This window comes from Rattus norvegicus, chromosome 9 (assembly GCF_036323735.1).
Source record: "Rattus norvegicus strain BN/NHsdMcwi chromosome 9, GRCr8, whole genome shotgun sequence".
Classification (NCBI taxonomy): domain Eukaryota; kingdom Metazoa; phylum Chordata; class Mammalia; order Rodentia; family Muridae; genus Rattus; species Rattus norvegicus.
The window spans coordinates 23,392,210-23,406,033 of NC_086027.1; the positions used below are offsets into that span (position 1 = coordinate 23,392,210).

At 43.1% G+C, this 13,824-nt stretch overlaps 1 protein-coding gene across 17 annotated transcripts in view; it reads right to left on the minus strand.

Annotated features, from left to right (window-relative positions):
* Supt3h (SPT3 homolog, SAGA and STAGA complex component) overlaps window positions 1-13,824 on the minus strand; it is a 328,341-nt gene that overhangs the window by 16,321 nt on the left and 298,196 nt on the right. The window lies entirely within an intron of this gene.

The window sequence follows — 13,824 nt, forward strand, 5'->3', positions numbered from 1 at the left end:
AAGATTAGAAGAATTCTCCCTTTCTGTAGGCTGCTTGTGCAGACTTCAAATGAAGCAGAAACAGTTCTCCACAAAGTGCACCCAGGCTGGACAGTCTCCACCCCGGAGTGACTCAAGGAGCAACTTCAACCAGGTAGCCAAGGAAGTTTTACAAATGAACATGTCGGTGCCTCTCCACACCATTTGTTGGTGGCAGTGATGGGCAGACTAGTCCCTCTACTCACAGGACCAGCTGGCCACCTGTGACCGCAGCCAGCATCTTGTCACCAGAGCTGTGGTAGGTGAGAGGAGGTGTGAGCTCTCATGCACACACAACTGCCAGGAGAAAAGATGGAAGGACTAAAAAAAATGTAAAGAAATATAGTATTTCAGTCAAAGTCTGAACATTTATAAAAGTGGGTTTGGTCTCCATATAATAAAAATATTTATCCAAGAAACTCCTGGTCGGGTGTGAACATCCTACTTCTAGTGAGATTTTGTTTGGCAAAGGGCTGCAGAAGAGTGGAAGCTAATACAGAGCATGTCTATAAACAAATTTATTTACTTAGTACAGACGGACACACTCACTAGAGGATTTCAGCAATTACGTGTGTAAAACTATTTCCTACCGTGGTTTCCTTTGGTGATTCTGCTAGTTTACTCAATCTAGGCCATTTTCATGCACTGACTGTTCTATCTTTAGTAACTCATGTGGAAATGAACATGTGGAGACTCGGTCTTCTTTCCAATTCAGATAAGCATAATTATAAGGAGACAGTAAAAGTTAGGCTTTTAGTGAAGAGAAAAAAATGAAGGTTGTAATATCTTAAAACACAATGTAATTTAACTTTGGAACAATTCAGGCCTGGATATGGAAGTATTTAGTAAAATTCGAGACTGAGTAAGAACAAGTATGCGCATTTACATTTTACATTTGTACTTTTGATTAAAATTATAATAAGATATAATAAAATTTAAAACAGTTATGAATCATATTGGCCATGCCCCAGAGCATGGGTGGGCCCTCCTAGGAGAGTATGGGAGGACTCTGCTATTGGGATCCTCCTGTCCCCGCCCCACTACAGGCCAAGATTACAGGTTCATGCTAATGTGCCCAGCTTTTAGCTGGGTGCTGGGATCTGAACTCACATAAAGCTTATGTGCTTTAACCTTTCAGGCCATCTTCCTAGTCTCTTGGCTCTTTTTATCCCAAGATCCTATTCAGAGCTCTTTTAGCCATGGGTGCTTGATCAGTTCTTTCAGGGAGAAACATGGAGGGCTTTAGGAACTCTGGGGAACAACAGGCATTGAGTCAAGCCTTATGAAAATAACTTGGGTTTAGGAAGAATGCAAAAGGAGTTCTATAAGTATCTGGCACCAGTTTACTGACAATGCAGTTGCAATTGTGAGTCATACTGCAATGAACCTGAGATTATTTTGATCCAAGGAGAGGAATGGAGGAGGGAGCCATTGAAAAGTAGGCTGTGAGCTAGTAAATAACCTTCCACCATGTTCATGCAAGAAACTCCAGTTAAACTCTCTCTCCTATGCAGACATGAACATGTGGGAACTTACTGGAAAGGAGGTTTTCAGTGGAAAAGGGAGAGAAGATGAAAGAGGATAAGAGGGTGGAAAGCTAAAACCCCCAGTACACATGCATGAAACTGGGAAAAATAAATTAATACATGCCCACTGACTTTAGAAAAGAAACACATTGTTTGGTAGGAGGGAATTATTACCTAGGTATATTGTGGCCATCCAAATGACAGGTGGGCCAGGTAAACTAAAAAGTATTCATATTGTTTAGAGATATTAAGAAATAAAAGCCCAATCTTGTGACAGATATAGCAGTGAGTTCCTTTAGAAAGACACGAGTCAGGGCTGCAGAGAAAGCCTAGTGGTTACGAGTCCTTGCTGTTCTTGTAAGAGGACCTGAGTGTGGATGGGGCACTCACATCTATGACTCACGCTGCCTGTAAGCCTACTTCCAGGGGATCCCATGCCCGCTGGCCTCTATGGGCACTTATACACATGGTACACATATGTAGTCATGTATACACACACATAAACAATAAATGTTAAACAGCCATTCTTGGTAGCATCAAATTATAATTTGTTTTAATCAGGGCTCCAAATGATATATTTAGAGAAGCCAAAATGAAAACACCAGACAGACAAAAACAATGGCTTTTTGTAACCATCTACTGTATCCGATTACTGAGTAGAAATGAATAGTAGACCAAACATGAGCACAAAGTTTCTAGAAGATAACACTTTTCTAGTTGAAAACCTTTGTGAACAATAATAAGTAGTTTCATTGCTAATGCACCCACAGAAAACAAGATAAACTGGACTGCTTTAACATGGAGAAATTAAGAGCTGGGGTGACCAGAAGCCAAGGACCTACATGCCATGAGTGAAGCTCTGGGTTGACAAACAGCACTGAAAACAAAAACAAACTTAAGGGAAATGAAAATGTGTCTGCATGAAGATTTATATACAAATGTGCACATGATTTATGCAAATTTCACTTAGAATTGACAATTCCTGGATATACCTCAAAATGTCCATTATAGAAACAAAATGTTGCATATCCCAGAATAGAGTACTTTTATAATAAACCTAAATGGATTACAGTGTGTGTAAAGATGGTGAGTTACAATAGGTTGTGCTAGAAGGAAGTCAGGGTCAGGAGTGCACATGTGTGGTCCCATCTGGACGGCATTCTAGCAAAGGGAGCACAGTAAGAACAGACAATGGTCAGCGGCTCACAGGGCTGGAGATGATGTGAGGAAGACAGACTTTTGATAAGGGAAACACCCAGTGTCAACTGTGACAGCGGTTTTAGCTGTCACTGCAAATTTATACATTTGTCAATGCACTGTCAAATAAACATTTGTCAAAACATCAAATTATATACTTAACTTAAAAGAGTGACTAGGATCAAATGTAAATTACACCTTAGTAAAGTGAAACAAAAATAATGTGGGTTTGGGGGATAGCCAGCATTTACACATTATAAGCAGAATGTTGGGACTTGATAGTCCCAGAAAGTGGAAAACAATACTTAGTGTCTACGGCGCTGGTCGTCTACCTGACAGTACATTGTGTTTTTGTTCAAAAGGTTCACTTGAGTAGAAAAATTATATGGAAAGAGTTACTTAAGACTTGGGTGTATGTGTATGTCATCACACAATCAGTCTAATTAATTTTGCCATGCATTTATTGAATGCCATTTGCCAGGCACTATGGTGGAAAACAGATACCCGAGGCATAAGATAGAGTGTCCTGGGACTCACAGCATAGTAGGTCACATGTGAGCACAGAATGGAATCAATGATTTCTCTCTCTGTCTCTCTCTCTCTCCCTCCCGTCTTTCTCTCTATTTATTTTTGAGACAGGGTCTCACTATATAGTTCTGGCTGTCCTGGGATTTGCTATGGAGACAAGGCTGGCCTTGAATTCACAGAGACCCTCCTAAGGGCTGGAATTACAGGCATGTGACTCCCCACCTGGCTGGGATCAACTCTGAACTGTCTTATGGAGTGTCTGAAATCAAATCATAGGGACCTGCTGCTTCCGAGGCCGAGTGAGAGGCATGTTATGGAACTCCATCCTGGACCTCCAGTCCCTTTTCTCATCACTTTCCAGAGCTGGTCTTTCCACAAACCTGGTCACCATCAATCCGCTGAAGGCAATCTGCTGCCCGGGTACAACAACCCAGATCAGCGTCACAGAAATACTCCAGGAAACAAGAGTTGTGAAAACCACACTTGCACTCTTGTTTACAAATGTCTGATGCCAGACAGCCCAGCCTCCAGCTATTCCAGTAGCTAAATCGATTTCTAAATAGAAACTTCGTAATTATGGAATATTTGAAAAACCTCCTATATTTCCTTGTCCTGTTCTGATGAGCCAAAGGTCAAAGGCTTCTATTATTACTGCAGGTCTCTGGGTCTCAGTGCCACTCTATTAGATACACATCTACCCCTGGCTGCCACTCTGTGCCACAGTTCACCTTTACAGACTCCCCCCAGCCAAGTGAGTTATCCCAACTATGGCTGGTGAGGCATTAGAGGCACTTGGGGAGTTAAAAATTACCCTAAGGCCCACATGGCATCCTACACGATGCTTAGGCAGGGCGCAGAGCCACCAATTTTGGTTAAAAATATTAAACTACTACCATTTATCTTCAGGTCCATTTCCAGGCTTAATTCTTTGTTGGCTTTATTTATAAGTAAAATATGATAGTAACATTCTGTGTATATTTGTGTGATCTCTGCAACTGTTGTTTGCTTGCCTTTGTCTAGGACTGGGGAGTGAACCTTTGGCCTCAAGCATGCTTGGCAAATGCCCTACCATCAAACTACACCTCTAGCCTGCAACCAGCCTTTGCACCTAGGGCTTTCCTGTGAGCTACCTTATAAGGGAGCCCCCTTTCTCAAGGATTGGGAGAATCAAGGATGTCCTGATTGCTTAGCTTTTGAAACATTTCGGCTGGCACCAACAGTCACACACTTATGTGCTTAGTCCCACAGTGGTTTGCTGACAAGGCTCTTCCAAAGGCTCATCCCATATGAGACTTGGCTAATGTCTGGGAAGCAGGTGGGGTTACTACCTTGATTTTAAGTGAGCCAAGTGTGGCTCAGAAGGGGTGGCTGACTTATTTAAATCTCACAGACACAGTGAGCTGGGACGCAGAGCCAGTCTCAGGAACACCCAAGCCTGCTGCTCCCATTGCTTCAGTCCACACCCCTGTATCCTCAGGGATGTACAGGCACAGGAACTCAGGACACTGATTGGTTTACTTTAGTGTTTCTGGGACAGGGCTTTACTGTGTAGTCCAGGTTGCACTGGAGCTCACAATTCTTCCGTCTCAGAGTCTCCCATGCTGCAATTATAGGCATGTGCTCGCATGCCTGGCTTTCTTTAGAAGGTCATTTTAGTGTAAACAACTGAAACGAATGATACCTTGTGAGTAACTTCAACTCAACTAAGGCATAACTGACACCCTGGATATCACGCATGGGAAGGGTTTAATGTGCTTTAATGAGGTGCCTGGGAAATGACTTGTTGAATGAATCAGTACAAAATTGTACTGTATTTGTTGCATTCCAGTGGGCATGAGCCCTCCAAATGAACCTCAATTGCTACCTTGGTTTGATCCACCTCTAACTGGAATAATCTAGAGGAACGGCTAGAGCATGTAACTAAGTATTCAAGGTGAATTCATCTTTAAATCAGACAAGAATAGACTCATGGACAACACACACAGACACTGTCCTGTGTTCTTCCTGTCTGGCAGAATCATCTCAGGCAGTAACTATATATGCACAGGAGAAAACATTAACTGAAAACAGCTCACAAGGCCTCTGTATGAAATGAGAAACACTGGCCAAGAAGACATAAAGGCGCAGAGCTGGGGGCTGCACAGTGGCACATGCATGAAGGCCAGTGCACCGTGATGGCGAGGTGTTTAGCTGGGGAGAAGATGTGTCTATACATCTGTAATGATCCTCTTAGCAGGCCTGGCCCACGGCCCCGCTGCTGACATCTGGAACAATGCATAGATGCTACTTCTTGGACTGTGGAGTCTGAGAAGTTGCAGAGTGGATCTGAGGCCAAGAGTTGGTCAGAGAGGACGAATGGAGTCTGGGAACCAAAATGCTAGTTAATGGAAGGCCAACTTCCAAGAAACAGAATTTTAAAGTTAAAAATTGCTCAAGTAAGAATACACTTGGGCTCAGATTAAATTTTAACCAATAAACGATTTAAGGAGGCCTAGGGGATAGTCTCATTACTGAAAACTAAAAACTTAAATAAAATAAACAGAAAATTGTTTGACTCATAGCCTCTTCCCTCTCCTATTTTTTTCCCCTTTCTGATTCATTCAGTTTCTTTAAGTCTCCCAGAAAGTCCCTGGGGAGATTTTAGAGGGACACACACATCTTGACATATATTAGGCAGGTCAAATCCAGATGTATGTTTTTTAAATTAAGATGGCTTATTTAAAGCAATAAGAAGCTGCCACAGAATAGCCAAAATTATAGATATTAGAGATGGGAAAGACCCATTAGATCATCAAGTCTGTCCCTCAGGGTTAGTGCTGGAGAAGCAATCGAAATAAAATGACCCACCCTCTCCGACTGCTCTCTGTGGCTAGAAGACAAAAAGCTCTTGAGAAAGTAGGAATGAATTTTGGAAGGTATGACTAAATACTGAACTTCTTTTTTCAGTTATGTGGCTCTTTGCCAGGAGAATCTGAGGCTATTTTGTTCTGGGTCTTCATGTTCTTTATCAGATATGAATCAATAAATCAATTAATGGACATTATGAATGTAAAGATGCAGATGGTAGGTCTGTATCTCTATAGATCACATCTCATATGTGCAGCTGTATCTATCTCATGGCGTTCTGTTCCTTCCGTCATAGGTAACTTTATTTATATTCACAGCAAGTTACTGGCTCATGCAGACACACATTCAGGTTATGGTTGACAGTTGTTGGTGTGGAAAATGCATCCTTGGGACCAACCAAGTCTTTTGTGGAAACTCAAGACAATATGGCTGTTGGTGACAGACAGGTGATACATATAGACATGAACTTAGCCCTTGTGAAAAAAGTTTAAATACACAACCCATGTGGAGACCAGAGGAATAGTGCTGTCTTGAGCTTTACCTGATAGCTTCAATAATTTCAATAATTTTAAATACTTGTAAACAATGCTTTTTAGGTAAATGTTTTGAAACATCTGTAGATGACATTTACCTAAACACGGGAGTGGAATAGAGCCAAATTAGCTAAAGAACGTTGAACTGGCTGAATGACCTGGAAGTAGATTTGCTCAGTAGTAAACAGGTCCTCTTAGAGCACCCTTTCTCAACCTGTGGGTCTGGACCCTTTGGGGATCAGGTATCAGAGATCCTGCATATCAGATATTTACATTAGGACTCAGAACAGTAGCAAAATTACAGTTATGACGTAGCAATGAAATAATGTTATGGTTGGGGGTCGCCACTCCATGAGGAACTGTCTTAAAGGGCTGTAGCATCAGGAAGGATAACAACAGCTGTCTTGGAAGGACTCTCGTGATTGACAGTATCAACCAGCCTTGGGCTGCTGGTCCACTGCATGTATGGCTGGCAGTGTAGACAGTCACACAATTATGGAGAAATGAATTTAATCTCAAATCTCTGAGAAGAAATGTAACTTCTTTATCAAAGAGCCATCCTCTACAGAACAAAGTCTCCTTGAAGGAATTAGGGGAAAAACTCCCCTAATACCTTCTAAATAGATTTTTAGTTCTTACTATTGGAATTAAAGTTTGAGAAATGGGCTAGAGTGACGCTCAGCTGTTAAAGGCTAAGGCTCATATGCAATATGTGACAGAATGAACCCACATGGCTTATTATGACCCTGTGGTAAAAATACACTCGAAGCTTGTTACGAAATATTATAGTTCCTTCTTTGATTTAGTTCACAAATGTACCTAGACTTACTCCTACAAAAAAGACTGTGACTCGAGCTCTAAATGGACTGAGATAACTCTGACTGGTAAGTCATTCTCCAGCAAGTTTCCCTGAGGCAAAGATCTTGCTTAAATGAGGCCCTAATGAATTCCCTCTAAGTTTGGATGCCAAATAAAGTGGAAAAGCCATCATTCTCAGACACTGTTTCATGGCATAGACACCATGTCTTGCCTTTCTCGGTTGTGCAAGACTTTTGTTATAGTTGTCAGTGCTTCCTGGTGAGGGAGAAAGAGGCTCAGAAGAAACAGACGAGGCTGGAGGGAAAACAACTACTGAGGTGACACTAGACAAACCCTGTCACCCTCATCTTCATCAAGAAGAAGCTTGCTTTCTTCTCCTTTCAGATCCCCTCTTCTGCTAAGTCTCCTCCTCCCTTCCCCACCCAAATTATGCTTTAGGTCAGAATCCTCCTGCTCTTTCCTTACGATGCTTGAGGACCCAGATCTATTCAGTGTTCCAATCAATGCACACACCCCTATGTTCTAGTCTCTATGCAGGACCACAAACATACATAAGCAAAAACATAAGCATTTCAAAGACATCTGACATGGGACTTTAACTATTCCTTTCCATGAAAGGTACAGAGAAACAAATCCATTTAGATAAGTGTTTCAAGTCAGAGATTTTTTGTATAGGATCTAGAAACATGACTTGTCTTCAAGTATCTTGGGGACAATCTTATTATCTCTATCCCTTGAATTCTAAAATCTCCATGGAGAAAACATAGTATTTCCCTCTTTAAAAGGCAGAAGAAAGAGGACATAAAAATATGTCCGCGGGCCAATGACCTGGCTCAGTGGGCAAAGCACGTGCCACAAAGTTTGATGAGCTGAGTTCAATCTACAGGATTCGCATCGTAGGAGGAGAGAACTGACCCCCCAAGTTGTCCTCTGACCTCCACACATGTGCCATGGCGAGTGAGTGTGCATGGGCAAGCATGTGGGCGTGAGCACTTGAGCATACCCACACACAATACAAATTAAATTTTATTTTAACATGTCCTTGTCAATGTACCTGCTAGAATGAAAGCCATTGATGAAATAGCCTATTGAGTCAGCTCCTGTCCTTGTGACGTCTGGGAGGGCTGCCATCATGGAGAAATGCATGCTTTCTGACTGTACAGCTCTTCCCACCACAGACTGTGCTCAACAGTCTGTTCTTTCTGCGGGTGGTCACTAAAGCCCACACACTGGGCTCTGTTGTGGAGGCCCATCTCTTGAGCTGGCCAGTTTGGACTGACAGATACTTTCTCCAAAGCAGCAGGTTTTCACGTCTGTATGTTCCCTATAGATTCAGATAAGGACTGGCAGATAGCGTGTCCTGGGTGTACTCAGAAACAAACACAAACAGATACAACGCAGGCGCAGAAGGCGCGGTCTGTCTTCTTTTGCTCTCCTAATGAGACTACCTTCCTTATCTGTAGAATGTTTTCAGCACGTTCCCCCCAATGCTGACCTGAAATGTACCATGTTTGATCATCAGGCAATTCTGATTTTTATAGACTGGAGTGGTTCAAGCCTTACCCCATAGCAAAGGCTGGGAAGGGTACACAGGTGACTGGGGAACAGCTATTAGAAGGCATCAAATACACCCACAGGCCTCACACTGCTGGCTGTTTATGTCAAGTGGACACAGGCTATACCCGGCTGAGGAAATGCTTCCGTCAGATTGGCCTATTGTCTGGATTAGTGATTGCTCGGAGGGCCCAGCCCACCGTGGGCAGCATTCTTCCTAGGCAGGTGGTCCTGGGATATAGAAGAAAGCAAGCAGAGCCAGTCATAGGGAACACACCAGCAAGCAGCACTCCTCGTGCCCTCTGCTTCAGTTCCTGCCTGGACTTCCCTCAGTGACAGACTGTGACACGGAAGTTGTCAGTTGAAATAAAACTCTTTCCCATCTAAGTCGGGTTTGGGTCATAATGTTTGATCACAGTACTAAAAGCCCTAACACACATGTGCGCACACACGCGCGCGCACACACACACACACACACACACACACACACACTCATTACAGTGGGCACATGTGGGTTTTCTTTTTTGTGTTTTGTTTAAGGTTTAAGGACAACCTTTGGGTTCCCCTTCCTTCTGATCTGTCTAAAAGGCAGCCAATCATTTATGCTCTCATTATTCCTGTTTAATAACAAGACTGAGAAACTTCGTACCGCCTGTCATGAAGCCTATGCAAGCCTACTGTCTTTAGCAGTGGCAGTGACAGCTGTGCAAAGAAGTAGATTCCACACTCTCAAGTCTCCAGGGAGGAAATGGCTATTCTCAGAAGAGAGCGAGTCTTTGCTGAGCTGCCAGTTTATGAGGAGAATGGCAGGTTGGGCGTCTTTTACTGTATCTTCTGCCTTTTTGAAAAGTTGCCCAAAGAGTTCCAAGTAGAGCTGAAACGAAGCTACTGGTGTCAAAAAGCTAAGATCTTTCCCATGCTTTGCCCGACGAGGAAGGAAGCTGTTTGTACTTAGTTCTCCTTCACTTCTCCAGCCTGAGCCAAGGCTGTGAGGAGAGGGTGGTGTTTATCCCTGAACAAAAATCGCAGCGTTCTGCCCTGAGTTCTGGCAGTCGAATGTGGCTATCTCAGCTTTAAGACAGATAGTCTCTTCTCTGGGAGACTACACACTAATTACAATGCTTCTGCCCGAGGGAGCTCACACATGCAAGCCATTATGTAAAGTAGAATTGCCTTTTCTTTAAGAATATTCAGGATCATTCGACATGGTTTCTTCAATGCTACAAAATCGGGCCAAAAATGAAAATAAACAGTTTCAAGTATTTGCAACCTAACTCCCTCATGCATTTATGGAAATGCAGTCACGGTGCCCTGAGCAGTGGCCTGAGCCCTCAGGAGCAGTGTTCCTCTCATTTCCAGTTCTCTAGCACTTGCATTCTTAGCCTACATCAGGTCGGTGTCACTGGGCTACTCACAGGGCAGCAGCCCCAGCTATGACCAAATAGTTGGGCTTTGAGGGAACCAACACACAACAGGAAGCAGCCAGCAGCTCCTTGTAAATTAAACAAACTCCCTATAAATTAAACACGGTAACACACGCGCACAGACGTGGGGCACGACAACATGACATGACTTTTCAAAGCAGCCATTAAATGCACGGCACTGCTTTTCCTAATGACGTGCTGCGATAATTTAAGGGTCAGGTGATGATTCTGTTGATTTAACAGTTTAACATGGAACTCATAAATGAGAATAAAATCTGCAATAAAGAAGTCACGGTCGCTTTAACATTCATGAGTGGAGAACTAGGTGTGTTATTATAAGAGAGAAAGATATATATTTCAATTCTGTCAACGTTTTAATGCCATACACTAGCCCAAAACATTTGGGTTGAGCAGTCAAGCCATTTCAGGTTCAAAGAAACATGCTTGTATTGAAAACCCTAGCATTTGGTGGAGCACCATTGCATTTTTCCCTTCCATCGTCTGAGCACCCTCTCTAGTACAGTTTCCTTTATGTGATGGTCTGACAGGAGAGAGAAAGCACTCATGCTCCCTTATGGAGCACAGAGCACTGCCACGGCATGGGGGGTCTAATCTAGAGAGAGGATGAAGGTAGAAGACGGGAGGCTCTCCCTGGTCCATGCGGAGTGTGAGGCTCAGGGCCCATCCCGAGGTGAGCAGCCTCAGTGGAGAGAGATCTGGCTGCTCTGCCTCTCTTCATTTCCTTTGTGAGATGCTATCTCACATGTCCCACACTGCCCTTGAACTTGCTACAGAACTGAGCATGACCTTGTTCTTCTGCTCATCTTGCTCCTGCCTCTCCAGTGCTGCCATTACAGGTAGGCATTATGCCCAGTGGGTACAATCATGCAGTGCTGAGAATGGGGTCCAGGTCTTCACGCACTGGGCAAGCAACTGAGCCACATTCCCAGCGCTGCTGTCAATGGTTTGCATTCACTGGCTTGATTTCCACAAGAGAAAAAAAGAATCCATATCAACTGGGCTGGTGTGTGTGTGTGTGTGTGTGTGTGTGTGTGTGTGTGTGTGTGTTCTGACTTTGCTCTCCCTGATTTTTTGTCCCCCACCCCCAACTCCACTTAGGACAGAGGAGATGACAATTTTCCTAGCCTTATCTGGATGTAAAAGACAAAGCTAGGCCTTATGTAAGTGTGCTTAGTCCACAGTACCCATTAAGCCTGCTCACGACACTAGAATTGTCCCCATCCTTGCCCAGAGCCTCGTTACATAAAGGGAAAGCCTGTTCAGAAATGTGACACTAACACCTGACACCCTGTCATGATGCCAATAAATGTTCCCTAGAAAACTTAATAACACTGATAATGGCGACACTGTCCCTAAAGGCTAAACTGATTAAATACTTATTATGTACTAAGCACTAATCTAGGTTCTTGTTGGGGCTCATTAAAACCAAAGCCCAAAGTATGACACTCTGAATGAAGGGATCCAGAAGCAGAAGGCCCTATGAAAAGCCTTAAAATTAAATCATTTTAGCCTTCACTGTTGATGATGAAGGGACTTGTGCTGATGTTCCATTATATCCATTATATGTCTTCTAGAAAGCATGCATCATCTTAAACTTCCTCCTCAGAATTCTCCTCAAAGCACCAGAGAGGAGAGATAAAGCTTTCTGTACCCGCACAGAGACTTGGCTCACAGCAAGGGCCTACTGTCTTCATCCCATAGCTTGCTGTAACCATCACTCAGAACTTTTTCCTCTGGAGTCCATCTCTTCTGTGAGATTATTAATTTCTCCTAAAAATCATTTGCCATCCTCATTGTTCTTCTGAAAATGACTATAGCCACGTCCCATTCTCCTCCAGCTTCTTTCCCGCTGAAGCCCATCCCACCCCCACCTTCTAATACACGTATGTTTGTACATCATGAGTGTGCCTGGCCCCTGTAGAGGCCACAAGAGGGCGTCAGACTTCTGGGACTGAAGGTTGTGAATGGTCATGTGTATGCTGGGAACTGAACCGGGGTCCTAGGCCAGAGCGGCAGCTGCTCCTAAGCACAGAGCCATCTCTCCACCAGAAGGTATTTTTAAAGATATTTTTAAATGATTCCATAACATGCATTTTGTACTTTCCTCATGCTTACCCTCCTTATCCTCTCTTACCCTTTCTTACTCCACGTGAACCTCTCCTTCAAAGAAGAGGTTTCAGCTTCAAACACCCATCCCTTCTTAAAAGTCTCCATTGTGATGGTCATGCTTATGTACACCAGCACAGCCGTCTGTGTCCGTCTGTCCACATACTGTCAGTTCATTTCAGTAAGCCCCCCAAGGGCAGGGGACAGTTATTCTACCCCACATCCTTCACAACGACCCCTAAGGCAGACACCAGTTATTACTGACTTTACCACATATCAGGAAAGAAGGATATACAGAGAAGCTTCTGGGTCTTTCGATTTTCTTTGTTTTGATAATCACTTTTTATCTGAACTTAAGTTACGCGCTGGAAACAAAGGTAAGCCGGAGAATAAATGCTAGTCGATGGACAAGTATAAAATAGGTCAATCCACACACACCACACCACACACACACATACATACCACACACACATATACACACCACATACACACATATGCACACACATACATACCACACACACATATACATACCACACACACATATACACACCACACACACATACACATACCATATACATATACACACCACATATACACACCACACGCACACATATGCACACCACATATACATATACTCACCACACACATATATACACACCACATACATACACATATACACACATATACTCATACATACACAAACCTCACAAATATACACACACATACCCCCCCCCCCCCCACAGCCTTTTTATACGGTTCCAGCTCATGTCCTGAACCAATCTGTGAGTTAGTCCATCCATATGCTGATCCACAACTGGAATGAAAAGTAGAGTTTTATATTCTGTCTATTGTCATGATGGAGTGACAGTCACCCGGTCACATATGAAAGCACCAAGGTGAATCTTCATTAACTGTGTCAATAGAGCCTGCTTCTATTTCTGTTTGAGACTTAATGATTGATATCTTTGCTTTATATATTGCTATATATAAACCCCTCTCTACACAGTGACAGTGGCTGCGATATGTTCTGCTTGGATAGACCATGATAAGGGTCCCCAAGGAGAGAAAATCTGTAATATTATCATTATTTTTATTAGCTTGATAACATGAAGCTAAAGGTAAAAGGGGAAAATAATGTGGAGTTGAACGGGATTTCAATTTGTGAGTTCCCAGCACTTCTGGACACTGCCACGGTGAATTTGGATTGAACCTCTAAGACTTTCATGATTCTAAGCCAATGCAGCTGAAAGG